We start from the raw sequence: 22,519 nt of genomic DNA on the forward strand, positions 1-22,519 counted from the left end.
TTGAATATGTGATTACAGATACAATGATAATCAAAAGATTTATAACAAATATGTATATTAAACTGCAAGAAAAGGAGAATGAGGAAACAAATGGTAAAACTAAACAAAAATGGGAACAAGATTTAAATATAAAGACAAAAAAGGAAACATGGGAGAAGTTATGCTCTGGAACGATGAGAAATACAATAAATACGAGGTTACGTATGATACAATATAACTGGATACACAGGCTATACATTACACCTCAAAAGTTAAATAAATGGGACCCAACAGTATCTGATAGATGTTTTCGATGTAAAAAAGAAATGGGAACAACAATTCATGCAATCTGGACATGTGAGAAAGTATAAAAATTTTGGGAAGATCTAAATCAGATATTAAATAAAATAACAGAAAACAATATACCAAAGAATCCAGAGATCTTCCTCCTAAGTAACATAAAAAACAAAGAATTTGGAATTGATTTGGAGGATGCACAAAAAAGATTTGTTAAGATAGCTCTAGCCGTAGCAAAAAAATGTATTATGTCAACCTGGAAATTGGAAGATAATTTGAAAATACAACAATGGTATATAGAAATGAATAAATGTATTCCATTGGAAAAAATAACATATAGTTTAAGAAATAATATTGAAATATTCAAACAAATATGGGAGCCTTACATGAAACACAATAGCGAAAACCTACCGGGGACAATCACTACCTAAGTTAACGGAAGGAAAAGGAAATGAAAAGAATGGACGCAGTGGAATTTCTGGTGTATTTTTATTGAATGACAACATTGTCTGACTGGTTGAATGTATCCTAGATTTTGTACCTTAAATGGACGGGAGGGGGGAGGTAGGGAGGGTGGGATGGGAGGAGGGGGGGGGGTGGGGAAGAAAATGGCACTGTATATGTGTGAAAAGGAAAAAGTGTGTATCATGGTTAATGTGATTTATGGTGTGAAAAATAAAAAATTGAAAAAAAAAGAAAGGGAAACAGCACTTGCAGGAAGAATCTACTCCATTATAATTAGTTATAACTCTTGGCAAGCTTAAGTTATGATACTGGCATTCAAACAACATTGTGGAAATAGTCTTAGGTAAGTCCAGTCAACTTGGACAAATTACTTTCTTTAGAATCTCAATCATTAATCCTGTCATTAAGTGGCATTCACTCCACAATAACCAACTTGTTCGTGGAAGTTTGGGTGGATCCAGAACCTATCGCAAATATAAGTCAGGATACCCTCCACATGATTGGATGGGTTGAATTCCAATTATTCTCAAGAAGCCCAGCACAATGCCTGGCGAGGTAACCCACTTGATTGGGACCTTACCCTCCACAGTAAACACTAATTCTCTCCATCATCATAAGAACATGGATGGAATATTTGCCAACTGTAAAAATTTACAATTTAAAATTGTTCTGGTAGCATTTCCCACAGCACAGCCTTTACCACCATGGAGGACAAGATGAACAGGCACCTCATAAAGGGACCCAGTTCCAAAATAGGAACTGTTTCTCTTCATGAAGATCTTGCCTGACCAGGTGAGTGTTTCCAGCACTTTATGAATATATTCCAGATTTCCAGCATTTTTCATTTGTTATCCTGATATAGAATGCAACATCACTTTTTCATTGTCCCTGAGCCCAAATCCTGGAACTGTCTCTCCAACAGCATCATGACGATTTCATCATCATGAGGTCTTACAGCAAGTAAAGAAAGTGGCTCATAAACCATTAAGGATGGGGATCTATTATTGATCCAAATCCTGCCATGCAAATAAATCAAACGACATTTTTCCTTGGACCACTGAACATTGATTACTATCTGATATAATAGTGTAAATTTCATTTAGTTACAATCTTAATTTGCAAAATGTTTCTAACATTGTAGTCTCTTTGTGGCAGTAATCATGCATTATAAAGGTGATTATCACTGTGTTTTTTTACTTTTCACACTATGAACCATACTGTCCAAAATACTCACAAACATTTCCCTCTTGAATATACACAGTGTCATTTTCTCCCCTTTTCCTCCCTCCCTTCCCTCCCTCCTTCACACCCCCCTCCCCACCCACTCAACGTTCAACATATACAATACATTAAACCCATTAAACAATGTCATCACACAATGAAAATAAACAAGAAAATTGTGTCATCTACTTTTACATACTGGGTCAGTTCATTTCGTCGTCTTCTCCTTCTGTCATTTTAGGGGGTGGAGGTCCGCGGTAGGACTTCTCTGTTGTGTTCCATGTACGGTTCCCAAATTTGTTCGAATACTGTGATGTTATTTCTTAAATTATATGTTATTTTTTCCAATGGAATACATTTATTCATTTCTATGTACCATTGCTGTATTCTCAGGCTATCTACTGATTTCCAGGTTGACATAATACATTTTTTTGCTACAGCTAAAACTATCATAATAAATTTTTTTGTGCTCCATCCAAATCGAGGCTAAGTTCTTTACTTTTTATATTACTTAGAAGAAAGATTTCTGGATTTTTTGGTATGTTGCTTTTTGTGATTTTATTTAATACCTGATTTAGATCTTCCCAAAATGTTTCCACTTTCTCACATGCCCAAATTGCATGTACTGTTATTCCTGTTTCCTTCTTACAGTGAAAACATCTATCTGATACTGTTGGATCCCATTTATTTAAATTTTGGGGCGTGGTGTATAGCCTGTGTAACCAATTATATTGTATCATGCTTAACCTCGTGTTTATTGTATTTCTCATAGTTTCGGAGCATAGCTGTTTTTATTTTTTAATGCAGTGAAGTTAGAATTAATTTCCTTGAAAAGATCAGGCATTCTATCTTGCATATTCCTGTGCAAACTGAAGGAGGGTTAAATATCTTAATATAAGTTCATGATTTTCTTAATAAGACAGATTTTTCACAGGAAACTTGTCAAAGTTTCTAAAAAAAATGTTTGATTAAATTGTACATTTCCTTTAGCCAGAGGGCACCATAAACAAATTTATGTGACCTATAGTTACAAATGCAATGAAAAATGAATGTTTTAAAAACAAGCTAATGAATTTGTCCAAACTGTAATGATATCCACAAAAAATGATATCTAAATAATGAAAATGTAAAAGAATAACATGTTTTACCTTGTGGAAAGTTGAAATTGTGAGCAATAAACTATGGGTCAAATCTCCAGTGAGCTTCATTTTTCTTCAGAATTAGAACCATTGAATTGCACAATGCAGAAGGAGTCCATTCATCCCACTGCTTTTGTGTCAGCCTTTTGAAAGAACTATCCAATTATTAATATTCCCTTGTTCTTTCTCTGTACCCAGCAAATTTTTCCCAAAATTATTATATGAAGATCTTATTAAAGTAAGTAAGTACACTATTTTGTGAATCAGAATCAGGATTTATTGTCATGAACAAGTCATGAAATTCGTTGTTTTGCTGCAGCATCAGTGTGAAAACATTCATATTACAACCATCTTATAACATTATATGAAAATATAAAAAAAAGTAGTGCACAAAAAGTAAGGTAGTGTCTTTGGTTCATTGATTCTTCTGATGGCAACGGGGAAGACGCTGTCCTTGTGCCGTTAAGTGCTCGTTTATAGGCTCCTGTACCTTTTTCCTGATGGTAACAGAGTGAAGAAGGCATGGCCTGGGTGGTGGGAGTCTTTGAGGATAGAATCTGCTTTTTTAAGACACTGCTTCATGTAGATGTCCTCGATGGAGTGAAGTCTCGTGCCTGTGATGTTGCAGGCCGAGTTAACAACCCTCTGGAGTTTATTCTTTTCCTGAAAGTTGGCGCCTCCATACCAGACATTGATGCAACCAGCCAGAATGCTCTCCATGGTACACCTGTAGAAGATTACGAGAGTCTTCGGTTAAATTCTGAATCTCCTCAGATATATCACAAAGTATAGATGCTGGTGAACCTTCTTTGTGATTGCATCAACATGGAGGCTCCAGGACAGATCCTTGGAGATGTTGTCATCCAGGAATTTGAATTTCTTGACACTCTCCATTACTGAGCCCTCGATGAGGACAAGGTCATGTCCCCCTGACTTCTTTCTGAAGTCCACAATCATCTCCTTTGTTTTGCTGACGTTGAGTGCAAAGTTATTGTCGTTACACCATTCAACGAGCTGATCTATCTCCCTCCCGTATGCTTCCGCATTGCCATTGGCGATTCTGCTGACAACTGTGGTGTCGTAGGCAAACGTAGATAGCATTGGAATTGTGCTGGGCCACATAGTCATGGGTGTATAATGAGTAGAGCAGTGGGCTAAGCACGCATCCTTGAGGGGTGCCTGTGTTGATAATCAGTGAGGAGGAAACATTGTTTCCAATCTGTACTGACTGTGGTCTTCCAATGAGAAAGTAAAGGATCCAGTTGCAGAGGGGGGTTCAGAAGCCTAAGAATTGTAGTTTCTTGACCAGCTCTGAGGGAATAATGTTATTGAAGGCCAAGCTGTATTCCAATTACAATCTTATTCCTGTATATCTTATTAGAATTGGGCCTGTTATTATGCAGTTACAATACAAATGTGCTTAAGACTTTTATATTTAAAGGTTTCCCAAGTGATTTAATTTTCAATAAATTTACATTTCCCAATAGGGTTTTGCAGCTAACTGATTTCAGAATGAAAGGAAGCTCTTTGATCTTTAAACACTTAATGGGACAAACGCTTTCTCTGGAAATCAACAACCCTCAGATTCCATAATTAAGAAGTTGCATATACAGTACGTGGCAAGAAGATACGAAGGGAAAATAAAACTCCCATTTGTCCTATTTATATGGTATTTCTTTTCTGATATTCCATTCATTTTTAAAATCATGTTAGAGGAGCCAGGGGCTAAATTTTGCAGTCAAAAAATTCCTACAACCATCAATATGGCTTATTGGTTTTGTTTCTTCTTCATGTAATCTTTTGAGAATTTTCACACCCAATTGAATATATTGAAACAGATTCAGTTCATGATTTGATCAGGAAGACAAGCCTATCTAAATATGGACAAATACATAATCTGTAATGGAGGGCATCCTGATGGAAATCTTATACTTGTGCAGTGAAACCAGAAAGTCTGCAGACTGTGATGAGAGTTAATACACAAAAGTGCAAGAGGAACTCACCAGGTCCTGCAGCATCCATAGGAGGAAAAGATGTACAGTAAAACCCCTAGTATCTTGCACCTATGGGAATTGGTAGGTGCCAGCTAAGTGAGTTTTCCGGTTGCTTGAAACTTACTCTAACAATACCTAAGTAATATACCTGCAACAAGAATAAACAGATTAAAAAACAAAAATACTATACTGTACTTATATTGAATAAACTTCACTTGCATTAATTTATAACCCCTAAAAAAAAAATTACTTTTTAAAAAAGTCACATTCATTCTAACCAACATTTCGGGCCTGAGCCCTTCGTCAAGATACAAGCAAAAAGGAGGCAAGGTGCCTGAATAAAAAGATAGGGGTAGGAGAGAATAAAGGGTAGGGAGAGGAGCACAGGCCAAAAGCCAAGCGTCTATAGGTGGACATGGATAGGAGGGGTGGAGAAAAAAGCTGGGAATTGATCGGGGAGAGGATTAGCTCTGTGAATGCAGAGCTGTAGGAAAGAAAAAAGGAGATATTGAGATAGGGAAAGGGAGCGATTGGGAGGGGAACCTAACAGAAAATGGGGGTCAATGTTAATCCCATATTGTTGGAGGGTTCCCAGGCAGAATATAAGGTGTTCTTCCTTTAACACCAGCTGAGTGTAGAATTAGCGGTTGAACGCATGTATCCATTGGAAGATGAAGTATAGGAGAGGTTCGTGGCAGATGAGGTAAGTGAGGTTCAGAGGTGAGTGAGGTTCAGAGCTGTGGTAGTGAGAGAGCAAGAGTCTGCTGGTATCTGCTCTTGGAGTCAAGGGTTGGCCATAGAATGGAGGCAAGTAGCCAGGAAGAACACATAGTTGTGGAAATGAGTTTTGAAGGCGAGGGTCCACTGTTATGTGATCCTTGTGCGGTGTCAAATGGGTGATAGTGAATTGGAAGCCATTTCACATGAATCACAGTTCAGAATCAGAATCAGGACTTATTGTCATGAACAAGTCATGAAATTTGGTGTTTTGCGCCAACATCATAGTGCAAGCATACAGATTATAACCATCTTACAACGTTACTATAAAATAAATAAAATAATAATAAAAATAATAGTGTACCAAAGGTAAGGCAGTGTCTTTAGTTCATTAATTATTCAGGAATCTGATAACAGCAGGGAAGAATTTGTCCTTGTGCCGCTGAGTGCTCGTCTTTAGGCTCCTGTACCTTTTCCCTTATGGCAGCAGAGTGAAGATGGCAGTTTTGTACATATTAACTTTAGTGGAAACGGATATCGAGAATTGTGTAAAACAGGTCAGTGGCTCACAATATAATCTTAATGAATAGATTAGTTGCAAATGAGCCACGTCAACTGGAATATAAATTCTTCTCTGTGAAGTGGTATGAAGTATCAATTGAAGCATAGGCGGACTTTAATTTCTGAATGCTTTTGTCACCAAAGACGAGTAAAAGAAATATAAAATACAGACTAGGATTGGCTTTTATAACATATTCTTTTGATATTTTGTTAAATATTATAATTTTACCCTAGAAGTAAAATAAGGCAACATTATTGGCAAGCTTATACAATGTACCAGATTTAACCAGAAACTACTGTCGAGTCCTTCCTAAGCCCTACACAAATTAAAAACCCATTTGTTGGTTAAAGCTTTCAGACACAGTATCTGTTAACTTATCATTATTTTCTTTGTTCAGTGCTTGGGGACTTTTTTCTTATAATTGTGATATTATTAATGAACCGAATAGGACAATTATTACTGTGTAGAAGATTCAAAATGTTTCACTAAGAGTGGTGTTGTAAAATTAATTAGTGGCTGGCATTTTTTAGGCAGTGACAATGGACAACTTTAAAGTGTGACATTTTTCACATTTGATGTTTGCATTTTTGTCTTTGCCTCTCATCTCCCTCCAGGCTCAACATGGTCAAAAACTTTTATCTTAGTGATCCCTTCTTGTAATTGTATGTTGAAAGCTTTGCATTTAAAGGTGATATTGTTCTTATCCATTTTTAAAACATCATTAGATATTTTCATTATTGAGTCATGGATCTGTATCACACCGAAATGGCCCACCAAAGGCATGCTGTTGTGCCCAGTCCCACTGCCTGCATTCTGGACGACTCGTTCCAGCCTTCTTCCTTCGCTTGACTTCACTCCTCCCCTCCCTCATTCCAGTCTCACCCCCTTAGGACACCCTACCCTCCACTCTCTCTGCATTAATCCCAACTTCACCTTCAAATCTGCAGACGAGGGTGGTGCTGTTGTGGTATGATGTACTGACCTCTCTCTACCAAAGCCAGATGACAACTCTCAAATACTCCTCTTACTTATTCCTTCAACAGGATCACACGAAAACTCATCAAACCATCATTTCATTGCACTACCTCTGTACTCATCACTTCCGGTCATCTCCCTTCTATGGCCTCCAATCTCATTGTTTCCCAACTCCACATTGCCCTAACCCTAGATCCATAACCCAATAGAACCATAGTTTCCACATGCTCCTGCCCCAACGAACTGGTATCAGCTTACCTCAACTCCATTGTGTCTTCCCCTCTCCCACCACCACAACCCCCCCCCCCTCGCCCCGGTTCAATCCTTCCCCACCGACAGATGTGATACTTCACATGCCCTCTATCACTTCAACAACTTCCAGTTTCCTGAAATCAGCCATCTCATCTTCATCATGAACATCCAATCACTATACACCTCAAAATCCCATAATGAAGGACTTAAAACCCTTTGTTTCTTCCTCAACAGCAGAACCGACCAGTCCCCCTCCATCTCCACCCTCCTCCAGATGGCAGAACCCTCAGTGACTTCTACTTTGACTCATCCCATTTTCTCCAATTCATAGGGATAGCTATGGGTTCCCACATGGGCCCCAGCTATGCCTGTTTTTTTGTTGGCTATAAGCCTACACAGGCTTATATTCCCAGTGGCAACCCATTTTAATTCCCTGCCCCATTCCCATGCCGACATGTCTGTACATGGTCCCATGCACTGCCAAACTGAGACCATCTGCCAATTGGAGGAACAACACTTCCTATCCCACAAGGGGACCCTCCAACCAGATGGCATTAACATTGACTGCTCTAGTTTCCATTAGCACCCCACCCCCATCTATTTCAATTTCTCTTTTTCTCTAGCTCTGGCTCTCTGTCTCATTCTCTCTCTCTTTCCTTTTCCCTCTGACTCCTCTAGTCCAGATCTGCATTCACAGAGCCACCCTCTCCCTCAATCAATTCTAACCTGACCTCTAATCCATGTTCAATCATTACCTTTTGTCTGTTGGCCTATGTCCATCCCCTTCCCTTTCTTCCTTCTCCCCAGCCTGCCTGCTTTTACTCAAACCTTGAAGAAAGGATCAGACCAAAACCAGTTCTGTGTCTTAACCTCCTATGGATGCTGCAAGACCTGTCAAGTTCCTCCAGTATTTCTGTGATTTTGTCTGCATTAGGTTGCATTCTTTTATGCTTTGCCTATTCAGGTGCCTTTCTAAATGCCACTTCATTTCGAAGAATAGGCCATTACAGCACAGAAACAGGCCCTTCCACCCTTCTAGTCTGTGTCAAACTATTTTTCTGCCTACTCCCACCGACCTGCACCCCGTCTGTAGCCCTCCAAACCAGAGCACCATCTAAACTGTGCATACGTGCACGTATCCGAACAATCTGTGTGCGTGCTCACAAAGAAAATGCAGGAGCGCACATTTGGGCATGTGTGCGCGCACACACTGTCTGTTTTGGTGATTGTGTGTGCATGCACAGAACATTTCAAATGTCCAAATTCTTCTGAAGTGTTAAAATTGAGCCCGCATTCACCACTTCAGCTGGCAGCTTGTTTCACACTCCCACTACTCTCTGTGTGAAGAAGTTCCCTCTGGTTTGTATCTCACTTATCCTCAGTGGTAAAAAGCCTACCTACATTTACTCTGTCTATACCCCTCATAATTTTAAATAGCTCTAACAAATCTCCCATTCTTTTACGCTCCAGGGAAAAAAGTCCTAACCTGTAACTCACTCCCTGAAGTTGGGGCAACATCCTAGCACATCTTCTCTGCACTCTTTCAAACTTATTGATAATTTCCTGTAGTTAGGTGATTGTATCTTTTTCATCACCAGGACCATACACAAGGCATCAATCATTCTCTGCGAGGAAGAACATTCCCCTAAGATCCCCCTTAAATGTTTTTTTCTTACCTCAAACCACTTGGTTTTCACACCCCAATCATGGGAAAAAGATTTATCTACCTTATTTATGTTCATTTTTATATCACTATTTCCTCTGGTATATTAGTGTTAATAATTTCGTGCTTTCTCTTACATGTCCTCACTTGCCATATCACCACATCATTTTGAAAATTATTACTCCCCCTTCCAACTATTTCCCACATTGGCAGAAATCGAGCCAGATTCACCTATGCAGCTTGTGCCTGATTTGTGAATGGATAGTCAAATCATGGTTTGGGCTGTAGCAATTAGCGCAACGCTGCTACAGCATCAGTGACCTGGGTTTGAATCCAGCACAGTCTGTAAAGTGTTCGTATGTTCTCCCCGTATCTGCATGCGTTTCCTCTGGGTGCACCAGTTTCCTCCCACAATTCAGACTGTACGGGGGTTTCTAGGTTAACTGGATGTAATTGGGTGGCACAGGATTGTGGGCCAGAAGGGCCTGCTACCATGCTGTATGTCCAAATAAAAATAAATAAATAAGTTCCCTTTTTAAAAAACCCACATTATTGATGATTCAATGTCAAAAATATAATGGACCATCAGGAAGATCTAGATCTAAAAGAACTATACAGCCTTGTGCTGGAGACAGCATACCAGATATTGCTATTGGAGCAGTCATAGTCCTTGCTTATTAATGCATTCAGCATTGAATTCAAAGTATTATCATACTGCTTATTAAAGCAAACAAGCAGAGACAGCAGGCAGAATATAAATGTGAAAGAATTTGTATTGGTAGATCATTGTGTCATTTCCCCAGTGCAATTAAATAAACAATTCTTCCAAAGATTTGCCTTTTGAGGTATACTCACTGCTCAGCAGACAATAACAGCAATCCAATTTGCACACAAAATGCCAAATGAAAAAAACAAGGCAACGAGGAATGTTGGTGGCGAGTACAGCAGCGCTATGTTGTCCTTTGATATTTGTAGCAGTGTCAACCACATTCCGAGAGCAAGTGAATCATGCATCAGTTTTATACATTCAAAAGACTGTCTTAAGAGTGCATCGTTATAGTATTTAGATTCTGCACTGAATCGTGCCTAAATTAGGTGCTGCAAGGTTTAAACCCATGCTTGTGATTTGAGGTCCTACTACTGAGTAAAACTGGCACTTAAAAGATCATATATTCTACCATTTATTCTTTATTGTTAGCACACATTTAGTGTTATTCCAAACTTTAACGGCTCTTAAAAACATGCTCCATTTTTAATGTCCTACTTGTAGACTAATAGAGAGTTCACAATAAGATTCCCAGTGGTTAGAAAGAATTATTAGTCCAAAACTTAAAACAGCTGTGTGTCTAGGCCGTTTCTTTTACAGTAAGTAGTTAGAAATATCAACTCTGTTTTACATCAAACAGATCTAGAGGTGCTCTTGAGAACTGCATTTCACTGTTCTATCGATGTATTACATATTTTGGTTCAAACTTCATTGTTACTGTATTGAACTTTTGTCTTTTTCTTGGATTGTTTCTAGAGATTTGAATCACATGTATCTAATTTCCATGACCAATGTTTTCTTGTGTGCTAAATAGCAGGTTTGTGTTGCTTCTTAGTAGAAACCTATTCAGTACATTTATTTGGGGGCTTTGGGAACCCCACTAATTGGGGGCTTTGGGAACCCCACTAATTGGTGCCTTAGCAACAATGCACCAATCATTGTATCTCTATTCCCTCATTTATCGGTAACGGAAACATCTCATCATCTACCATGTCATGCCCTCTTATTTGTTTCAAAGCATTCACCCTTCTTTCTTCTAAATGTACAGTACAAAATACAGTATAATATTTTCTTAGCTATTTGTAACAGGACAGCCCTATCATCTCAGGAATTAGCTCAGTAAGTTTTTCTTTTCTGCATTACCTCAAATGCTTACATTTTCTTTCTTAGATTTGGGGATCAAAAATCTGTGTACAAGTGAAATAATACTTCTCTATTCTTAAACCCCGCCCCTTTTTGTAAATTTACTTGCTGCAGCCGAACAGTTATATATGATATACCGACTACAGAGGAGCGAAAGGGGGATGAGTGCTCAATGCACTGTCTGGTCGCATGGGTCCACCGATGCAACTTTAGTTGACCTTGAAGTAATGAGAATCCTTGGTCTTGTCTCTTATGTAGCAATGTAAGTAGCTGGGGGAGCAACTCCTCCCTAAGTCATGTGAAAATCATTTGAGCAGGCTCGAAGGGTCGAATGACCTACTCCTGCTCCTATCTTTTATGTTTCTATGTTTTACCTGCAGCTCAGGCTTTGCTGTTGTAGAAAATAATGTTGCGTGGCGGTGAGAGCAGTGGAAGAAACACAGCCACCACACTGAGGATCGTTAACGATTATTTTTATTCATATTCAGCACGCCCCTTTAAGGGCAGCCTGAGCTCAGTCACCTGGTGCATTGTGACATCATCATCGCTGCCCAGGGCGCGCGCTGGAAGGGATGCCGGAGTCCGAGAGAATCCTCTGATTACGCCATTTCCCCATGGCTGCCCCGCTACATGGCAATACAAGCGGGGCCAGTTGGCCATGAGGATGTGTGCCGCCACACAAACCCCTCCCCCCCCCCACAGAACCAGCTACACTTCCTGTCACTTTGGCGGCCGGACCTGGTGCTTGGGCACGGCTGTCTGCACCGGCTGTGATAAGTCCACCGTAAAAAGTTCCTCTCTCCCCCCAACGTCCAGGGTGAAGGTTCCGCCGGACCAGTGCAAGACTTTGTATGGCCCCTTGTACGTCGCTGTGGCGGTGGACCTTTTGGTCCCCTCTGCACGAAAATGAACTGGGCTGAGTCAAGCTCTTTGGGGAGATGAAACGGCCAGGTGCTGTGGCGTGCCGGGGGTGGGGGAGCTAGGGAGGCCAGTCGCCTGCGTAGGTCCGCCAGCAGGTATTTGTCAGTGGCCGTGATGTCAGGGTCTGGGCCGAAAAACTCACCCGGCAGGGAAAGCGGTGTGCCATAGACCATCTCCGCTGCTGAAGCCTGCAGGTCCTCCTTGGGTGCCATCCTAATCCTGAGGAGGACCAAGGGTAGTTCGTCCGCCCAGTTTGGTCTGAAGAGCCTGGCCATAAGTGATGCCTTCAGGTGCCTGTGGAACCTCTCCACCAACCCATTGGACTGTGGGTGGTATGCTGTGGTGTGGTGGAGCTTGACTCCCCCAGGAGCTTCGCCATCTGAGTCTACAGGGCAGACATGAACTGCGCCCCTCTGTCGCTAGTGATGTGCGCCGGGACTTCGAAACGGGCGATCCATTGGCTGACCAGAGTCCTGGCACACGTCTTCGTGGAGGCCTCCTTAATCAGGACGGCCTCCAGCCATCTTGTGGCCCGAGCCACCACCATGAGGAGGTAACGAGCCTCCTTGGACACCGGCAGGGGCCCGACGACATCAACATGGATGTGTTGAAATCTGCGAACTGCCGGGTTGAAGTTCTGGATGGGGGCTCACGTGTGTTGCTGGACCTTGGAGGTCTGGCACCTGGTACAGTTCCTGGCCAGTTCCGCCACCTTCTTCTTTAGCCTGTGCCACACAAACTGCTCTGCGACCATCCGCACGGTTGTCTTTACTGCTGAGTGAGTAAGGTCGTCGATCAGACTGAAGACCTTTGCCCTCCAGTGCAGTAGGACCACCGGGCGCGGCGTGCCTGTTGAGACATCGGAGAGCAATGTGTCCAGGCTGCTGGGCACCTGGATGTCCGATGTTTGAGGCCCGAGATGGCAGTCCGCAAGGCCTGGGTCTCCGCATCGTTCCTCTGTGCCTAAGCCCACACATGTCAAACTCTGGCCTGCGGACAAATAATTATATTTGGCCCGCAAGATCATTTCAAAAATGTATTAGAGGTGGCCCGCTGGCCACCGCGCCAGTATAGCGCATGCACAGCTAATACTATAGATCCCAGAATGCATTGGCGTCAGCCTGCTAATCGCCCCCACCTCCTCTGTTTACGTTGCAGGGTCTCACCGTGGACTCTGGTTTTGGGGCCTGGCCAGTGTCAGGGGATGCCAAGGCCGCTTCCCAGCGCCCGGAACCAGAGGCCTCGGGCCTGACCTCGCCAGGACCGTTGCCCACTCCCCCTCCCTGCCGCAGGCCAACCCGCGACTCATGGTGACGGGGCCGAGGATCCGCCGAGATGCCACCCTGCAGCGAGAGCCGATGTCCCCGCACTGTCGTTGTCCAACCCGATCGCCCGCAAACCCCGCCCTCCCACACACAGGCCTGAGTAAGGATTATGAACTTTAATCACAGTGATAAATATATTCCTGGTTAAAAATGGTCCTGCACCTGGATACAAGCTCATTAGGCATAAAACTTGAAAAGTGTGTAAATCAAAGGATATCTGTACCAATGGAAAAAGGGCATGGCAAATAACCCTGCTAGAGTTCATGCCCACAATCAGTCACCCATTTGATTGTTTCAGGAATCATGTTATTCTCCCACATTCTCAATAGCCCTCAGATTTTACTATTCGACAGCACACTAGCAACATTTGACAAATCCTCTATAGAGAAATATTATTTATTGAATATTTTATTTCTCATTTGTTAATGCTTCTGGAAAGAGTTTATCCAAAACTATTATTAAACATTTATTTTAATAAGAAAAAGTTTAACATTATATATGTTGAAAGAAGAGAAAACATGCAGATGTTGTTGAAAACTTTCAATAAATATTTAGTTCGGCCCTCGACTTAGTCCAAGTTTTTAATTTTGGCCCTCCGTGAATTTGAGTTTGACACACCTGCCTTAGCCTGTTGCTCGTAATCCAGGCCGGGCGCGAGAGTGTTGATGGCTGGATGGGAGAGCACATCCGCCACTACATTGTCCTTGCCGACCCTGTGTCGGATGTCAGTCATGAACTCAGACATGTACGAGAGGTGGCACTGCTGTCTGGAAGACCACAGTGGACTTACGGTGGACTTATCACAGCCGGTGCAGACAGCCGTGCCCAAGCACCGGCTGTCTGGAAGTCATCGCCAGTGCTTGAATGAGGGACTTGTGATCCATGAATGTTGTGAATGGCCTGCCCTCGAGGAAGTAGTGGAAATGGCGGATGGCCAAATACAGTGCCAGGAGTTCCCAGTCAAAGGCGCTGTATTTGAGCTCCGGTGGGTGCAGTTGCTTGCTGATAAAGGCCAGCGGGCGCTATTGTCCATCAAGCCTCTGTTCCAGAACCCTCCCCACTGCCGTAACTGAGACATCGAAGAAGAGTGCCATGTGCGCCTCCAGCCACAGGTGCACCAGCAGCGTGGAGCTGGCTAGAGCCTCCTTTGTCACGATGAAAGCCCTGTCCGCCTCCTCTGACCATGGTAAAGTTTTTTCTTTGGTGGCCATGAGCACGAACAATGGGTGCATGGTGCACATGGCTCTGGGGATGAAATGATGGTAAAAGTTCAACATCTCCGTGAACTCTCGGAGGGTGGAGGGTTTGGGGAATTGTTGAACAGCTGCTACCTTCTCCGGCGTCGGCGTGGCCCCAGCCGCCGAAATGGTGTGCCCCAGGAACTGGAGGGACTTGCCAAATTGGCATTTGGCTGCATTCACCATGAGGCCAAAGTCCACCAGCCGGGCAAAGAGTGTGTGGCTTTGTGTTTGTCGCGGTTGCGACTGGCAATGAGAATATCGTCCAGGTAAATTAACACAAAGTCCATGTCTTTTCCAACTGCATTCATAAGGTGCTGGAACATTTGGGTCGTGTTCTTTAGACTGAAGGAACTCAAAGAGGCCGAAAGGGGTGATAATGGCCGTCTTACCCACATCGTCTGGATGCACCGGGATCTGATGGCAGAGAAGTCCTGTATGTGGGTAACCGGGTACCTGTCGGAGGTGGTTGCATCATTCAACTGATGGTTTTCCCCTCGCGGTCTCCAGCCCCCGGACCATATAGAGCGGCGATGCCCAGGCACTGTCCGAGTGCCGGACAATTCCCAGTTTCTGGAGCCTGGAGATCTCCTCCTTTGCCTGCTGGAGCTTCTCAGATGGCAGCCATCTAGGTCTAGCATCCAGCGGGGGGCCCTGTGTGGCGATGTGGTGGAAGACCCCATGCTGGGGCAGGGCGACATTGAACGTGGCTCTAAGATGGCGGGGAATTCATGGAGAATCTCATCGAACTCATCCCTGGTGGCGGCTATGGCAGCGATTTCAGGCCTGCGGGTTTCTGCTGTGTCCATTCGAGTGGAGTGGAACATTCGGGTGTTGACCAGTCTTTTGCCCTTCATGTTAACCAGTAGGCCTTGAGCTCTGAGGAAGTTGGCCCCTAACAGCATGGTGCCCACGGAGGCTAGGATGAACATCCAGTGGAGCTTCTCCTTCCTGATCTGGATCTGTGCCCTGCTGGTGCCGTAGGTCCTGATGATGGAGCCGTTGGCCACCCGCAGGTTTGGACCTCGAGATCCAGTGCAAGTCTCTAATGCTGTGGGGGGAAGGATGCTGAGTTCAGCCCCTGTGTCCACCAGGAATCGGCAGCCGGTGGATCTGTCCGTCACCTGAAGGAGGCTGTTTGTGTGCCAGCCGTCGCAGTCATCAACGGCAGCTGGCCTGGTCATTTCCCTGAAACCCGCAGGACTGGCGGCATTTATGGGCTTGTGCTCCCCAGCGCTGGTGGTAGAAGCACTAGGTCGACTGGCCCTCCTTTGGCTTGATCTTTGGAGCGGCTCGCAATGGGCTGGCTCCTGGTCATGCCACCTGGTTGAGGGCTGCCCCGTTCTCCCTCTTTGTGTGCCATAGGGCATCCGCACGAGCGGCTGCTTTCCTCAGGTTCGAGAAGTCTTCATCTGTGAGGACCAGCTGGATGTCCTCCGGCATCTGTTCCAGGATTATCTGGCAGAAGAGAAAACAAGGCTTGTGGTCTTCCGCCAGGTCCAGCATTTTGTCCATCAGCACCGACGGACTACGGTCCCCAAGCCCATCTAGGTGAAGGAGCCTGGAAGCCCATTGCCGGGGAGTTAACCCGAAAGTTCCAAGCAGCAGGTCTTTGAGGGTGGTGTACTTGCCCGTGGCCGGGGGGTGGTGGATTATTCATCCACCCTCGCTGCCGTATCTTGGTCCAGAGTGCTCACGTCATGATAGAACATCGTGGCATCTGAGGAGATGTTGGAGCTGAAATTGTGCTTCCAGCTGCCCGGACCACGTTCTCGGTTGGTGGGTCCAAAAGGGGGGAAGCTTGATGGAGACAGCATTAACCTCTGCTGAATCATAGTGTTTTGAATCCAGAAAAATATCTGGGCTCATCGGGGTCACCACTGTGGCGGTGTGAGCATTGGAAGAAACACAGCCACCACGTTGAGGGGCGTTAATGACAGTTTTTATTCAAATTCAGCATGCCCCTATAAGGGCATCATGAGCTCAGTCACCTGATGCATTGTGACATCATAATCACTGCCCAGGGTGGGCGCTGGAAGGGAGGCTGGAGTCAGAGAGAAACGTCTGATGACGCCATTTCCCCATGGCTGCCCTTCCACGTGGCGATACAAGCGGGGCCGATTCACCATGAGGATGCGCGCCGCCACAGTTGAATATTTTTAAAAAACTACTCTTCTGAAAGCTTGTGGCTGCTGCATATGAAGGGCACTTCCAGATCTTGTGACACTGAGGACCTGTCTTCAACATGCTGAATGTCTGGACAATTACAAATCTGTTATTGATATGATACTGATTCTGATGCTGTGCGGCTTCAGTACTGGCATTTTAACAAGTATGTTAAGCAATGTTTGCAATGGGCATCCATATTCAAAAGAGGCTGGCCTTATCTGCCACCACCCAACGTGATATCTTGCCTTTTCCAACATTAGTTTTCAATAGTGTCAAGAGAAGCAAGTGTGTGTCATTTGATCCTTGCTCTGGGTCTGTGCGCGTCGGAGTTTAGAAGGATGAGGGGAGATCTCATTGAAACCTACCAGATAGAAAGGGCTGGATAGAATGGATGTGAAGATATTTCCAGTAATGGGAGAATCTCAGACCAGATGGCACAGCCTCAGAATAAAAGGATGTTCCTTTACCAAAAAGGAAAAATGCCTTCATGTTGAATTTGGAATGTACTGCCACAGACAGCCGTGGGGGACAAGGATGTCGAAGATTATGGTAAATGACACCAGCAACACGAGTTGCATGTGGCGGGGATCAAGACCTTTATGGATCTCAAGTCAACCTTGCAAATTAAGGACAATGACACTTCCCTTCCGGATAGACTGAACACCTTCTATGCACAGTTTGATGATAAGAACAGGATAATGTCTTACAAAGCTCCATATCCCCCTGATAAACGGGCCCCCCCACATAGCCGCAGCCGAGGTGAGGAGAACCCTGTCCATGCTGAACCCACACAAGGCAGCAGGACCAGACATCATACTGAAGGACCGCGCAGACCAATTGACAGAGGTCTTCATGGACATCTTTAATAACTCACTGCAGCAGACTATTGTTCCCGCAGGGTTCAAGACTGCCATTATCATCCCGGTACCCAAGAAGGTACAATAACAGGCCTCAATGATCACTGCCCTGTAACACTGACCTCCACCATTATGAAATGCCTCAAGCGTCTGGTGATGGGATGCATCAAAATACACCTTTCAAAGATGCTGGATCCATTTCAATCTGCGTATAGAAGGAACCGTTCCACAGACAATGCTAAAGCCTTTTTGCTTTACTCCGACCTGGCCCACCTGGAAAATGATGCCTCATACACCAGGCTGCTGTTCATCGACTTCAGCTCGGCATTTAATACAATCATTCCCCAGAGGCTGGTGGAGAAGCTGTCCTCGCTGGGACTCAACACCTCTGTCTGTAACCGGATCCTAACTGAAAAACCACAGTCCATCTGGGTCAGTAGCAGAATATCAAATACCATCACACTGAGCATTGAGGCACCTCAGATCTACGTGCTCAACCTACTTCTTTACATGCTGCATCACCAGATCCAGCACCAACAGTGTCATTGTTAACAGATGACACAACAGTAGTTGGTCTCATCACCAACAACAATGAGTTGCACTACAGAGAAGAGGTGAAAAAAACTTGTGTTATGGTGCAAGATTAACAACCTGAGTCTCAACATGGACAAGATGAAGGAGATGTTTGTGGACTTCAGGAGGACCAGGAATGACCACCCTTCACTACACATCAACAACTCGGTAGTAGAGAGAGTGGAGAGCACAAATTACCTTGGAGTTCACTTAACTAGTGACCTATCGTGGACACACATCTCCTCACTTGTCAGGAAGGCGCAAGTGTCTGCACTTCCTCAGAAGACTGAAGTGGGAAAGGCAACTGGCCATCATAAAATCAACCTTCTATAGGAGCTCTATTGACAGTGTCCTGGCCGGCTGCATCACAGGGTGGTACGGTTGCTGCAGAGAAATGGATCGGAGGTCAATCCACAGGGCCATAAGAGTGGCAGAGAGGATCACTGGAATCTCCCTCCACGCAAACACCCCCCATCGACATGATCTACAGGGATCGTTATCTAAGGAGGGTGCGCAAAATCATTGAGGACTCCTTCCACCCTTCACATGGCATCTTTCAGCTGCTCCTGTTGGGGGAGATATACAGAAGTATCAGAGCCAGAACCACCAGGCTGAGGAACATCTTCTTCCCACGGGCAGTGAGAATGCTGAACATCCAAAGCAACTGCTCACACTAACCACCCAAGGCTCTCATTTGTACAAAGCAATGTCTATTTATTTATTTATGTCGATATAATACTTGTCCTGCATAAGTATTGTTTTTCTGCATGTATGTAATGTCTGGTTGTGTGTCTGCGTGTTTTTGCTCTGAGGACCAGAGAACTGCTGTTTAACCGGGTTCTACTTGGACAATCAGATGACAATAAACTTGACCTGATTTGAAGAAGGCAAGAGAATGGAGAAGAAAAGAAAAAACATATCAGCCATGATTTGAATGGAGGAGCAGATTTGATGTGCTAAATGGTCTAATTCTGCTCCTATGGCTTATGCGTTATGCCTCCTGTAAGTTCATTTCCTCTCCATAGGCTGCCACTTTACTGTTTCTCTCTCTGTCACTCCCATCTCTGATATTGACATTCATGGTGATGGGTATGAGAATGCAGATAGTTTTTCTTCCGAATTTAGACCAGTTACACAATGCATTTACTGATGTATTAGACCTAAAGTTGATTGAGCTAAGGCCTTTCTCTTTGGAGTGACAGAAGATGAGAAAAGACAATAAGGGTGTACAAGATTATGAGAAATGTAGATCGGGAAGACAGGCAGCATCTTTTTTTTCCCAGGGTGGCAATGGCCAATACCAGAGGACATCTTTTTAAGGTAAGTGGAGAAAGGTTGAGGGAAATGTGAGAGGTAGATTTTTTGTACACAGAGAGCAGTGGGTGCCTGGAATGCATTGCTAGGGGTGATGGTGGAAGCTGGTGCAATAGGGACTTTTTAAAAAAAAACTTAGAAAGTCACAGGGATGTAAGAAAATGGAAGATTTTTACCTGTGAGGGGAGAATAGACTTAGGTTGATTGTGGAGTAGGTTTATATAGATTGGCACAACATTGTGAGCCAAGGGGGTTGTACTTTGTGGACTGTTCTGTGTTCTAAACAGTGAGTGTTGAAAGGTTCTTGCACTTTGAAGAAAATTAACCTCTCAGGAAAAGTAATGAGAACAAACTCTTCCAAAGTAGCAGGTAAGAAAGCATTTGTAAGGGCTAATTAGTTATTGGCGTATTTGTCTGATATTGATTTAGCTCCTTCTATTCAGTTCTGTTCTTTCCTAGTTTTGACCATAGAGCTTCAGGAAGCTTGGGAACTTATTGGAGCTGACATTAGTCAAAGATGTGTGGAAATACTAATCTAGCTGAAAAAATGACATTTAATATTTGACAGCCTACCTTTCCCTAGGCAGTGCTGTACATTCACGATCGAAGCCTCACACGAAGATGGCTGAATGGAGCTGTCTTATCAATGTGCTGTCAGTTTTGCCAAATTTTAACCCACAAATACTCCCAAACCCATACAATCGTACAGATTGAAATTCAGTATTCCTTTGTCAGCATAAAGTACCACAGACAATTCCCAATTTCAAGATTTACCACCAGCAAAAAGTACACTGATGCTGTTGTACCACTCCACCGCACATGAGGATATGCATTCTATGATGCAGGCAGCAGATATATAATGTTAAGTATGTATGTAATGGCAATGTCATACTAGGTAGACTTGACACGATTAGCAATTACACCATAAATCAAACTGAATGGCCACCTTTCTGTAAGTAGCTGACATTGATGCTATGTAAATGCGTACATATAAAAGTTAATCTCATTGCTTTTTCCCTTTTTTTAAATACATTCTATCTTCTGAGTAACTTGACCTGCCTTGGTGTTTGCAGTCTGCCCTACAATCAACTTATTAATACTTGGATATAATATTTAAATAAGAACACAAGGGAAACTGCAGTGTAATGGGAAATGTGCTGGTTTCACTGTCATTATTGCAGGAAGAAAACATCCCAACCTATTCCCAGTGACTTTAAATTTTTCTTTTTTTGCATTTATCTACTTCTCTTTTCAGAACCATTAACGAACTTCATTTCTGGAGAGGAATTTCAGTTCGCAAAGATCAGCTGGATAAACAAAAATCTTTTAACTCTTTCATATTTAGTTGTTGGTTTTAAAATCATTACTTTGACTTTGCCACTCATTAACAATTGAAAGTTTTTTTTTCCTTATAAATAGATCAAATCACAGCCTTTCAATCTTAACAATCTCCTTGTCTGGTCATCGAGTCAAGTTGAATTTTTGATTCCACTGCACTGAACCCAGATATCGGGAACTTTAACGGAATGATCATTGTACGAGGAGGTAGCTGGGATGCAGAGGGAAGAACAGATATACAGGACCCAAGGAATTAAGGTCAGTTGTTAGAAGATGAAGATGTCATTTCACATTGCTAATATTGGAAGATAAATGGAGGGGGAAATGCATAAAGATGATAAAAAAGAATGTGTCATCTAAATCAAAATGAATGAAAGAATGAATAAATGGGTCTATCCAGTTAATGAGCTCTGTTACAGTTAAAATGTTGTTTCTAATTATTGCTCACGGCTAAAGTTTTTCATCCATGATATAATTATAATACATCTCATACTTTTGGGTTGTCTGCGTGATAAAAGTTGCCTACTTTCACTGGGACTTTGGTGAGATTTCCAAAGCACAGGGTCAAGGTTGCTTAGAGAAAAGAGAGACTGAGGTAAATTTGGAACACAAATCATCCTCCAGTTCAGCTGGCAATGGAATAACATTTGGCAGAGACCCATGAACAGGCTAACTAGATGCCCTCTCAGATGTAATTGATCAATTACGTGGAGTGCATGTAAAATATATTAAAATAGAAAATTGGAAAATAAAATTACAAGATAATTTTCAGGATTTCACTGAGCTAGAAAAGAGACTCTAATATATGTGTACAAGAGTTAATAATTGGGAATATTATGTAGTATACGAATTGTCAGTTTTAACAAAGTGTTAAATTGACTAAGGCTTTCCTATAAATTGCAGCTGCATTTTAAGTTATCCCTTAGCGCCCTCTGCTGTTGGTCAACTTCCTCCTGAACTGATCAGAAGGCAGAAATCTTACCCCAATTTGCCTTTAGCCCTTGCAGATTTCCAGATCCTTTCTAATGCAAAAGATTTCTTCATTTACATATCTTTTGTTTCCCACACACCGACCCCCATTGTAGTGCATGAGATGCATGAAGGGAGCGAAACACAGAAGTTTGCAGAAGCTGTGATTGTAGTAAAAACACAGAAATGATGGAGGAACTCAGTAAGTCTCGCAGCATCCATAGCAAGTAAATATATATTATAAAACTGACGTTTCAGGCCTCAGTCCTTCTTCAAAGTATGAGTAAAAAGCAGGCAGGCTTCTGAATTAAAATAAAGAGCAGGGAGAGGAGTACAGGTGAACAGACAAAAGGTGTTAATTGGATGTGGATAGGACAGCATGAAGAGATCAGTAAATTCATCTCTAACAGTTTACAAGGGGCAGTGAGAATTCCCTCTGCTGTTTTTCTTAAGTTACAACTTTAAATAATCTAGTCAAGTGGATGAAAATATGTAATTGTACCATTTTAAGAAGAGGGCTATCTACGACATAGAGAAACACAAATGGTGCAGAAGAGGTAATCTTGAGGATCATACAACATCCATAGATAGAAATGGTCAGTCAATATTTCGAGTTGAGACCAGCAGAGAGGGGAGAGCATA

At 43.1% G+C, this 22,519-nt stretch overlaps 1 protein-coding gene across 3 annotated transcripts in view; it reads left to right on the top strand.

The window, feature by feature from the left end:
* Positions 1–22,519, top strand: part of dnmt3bb.1 (DNA (cytosine-5-)-methyltransferase 3 beta, duplicate b.1) — a 333,238-nt gene that overhangs the window by 96,625 nt on the left and 214,094 nt on the right. For 2 of the 3 annotated variants that reach the window (XM_069883973.1, XM_069883974.1), the window contains one exon: positions 20,990–21,166. The gene's annotated coding sequence lies outside the window, so the exon portion shown is untranslated. Of the gene's footprint in view, positions 1–18,796; positions 19,259–20,989; positions 21,167–22,519 lie in introns of those variants that run through there. The other variant, XM_069883976.1, reaches the window with a different exon arrangement.

This window comes from Narcine bancroftii, chromosome 6, assembly GCF_036971445.1.
Source record: "Narcine bancroftii isolate sNarBan1 chromosome 6, sNarBan1.hap1, whole genome shotgun sequence".
NCBI lineage: Eukaryota > Metazoa > Chordata > Chondrichthyes > Torpediniformes > Narcinidae > Narcine > Narcine bancroftii.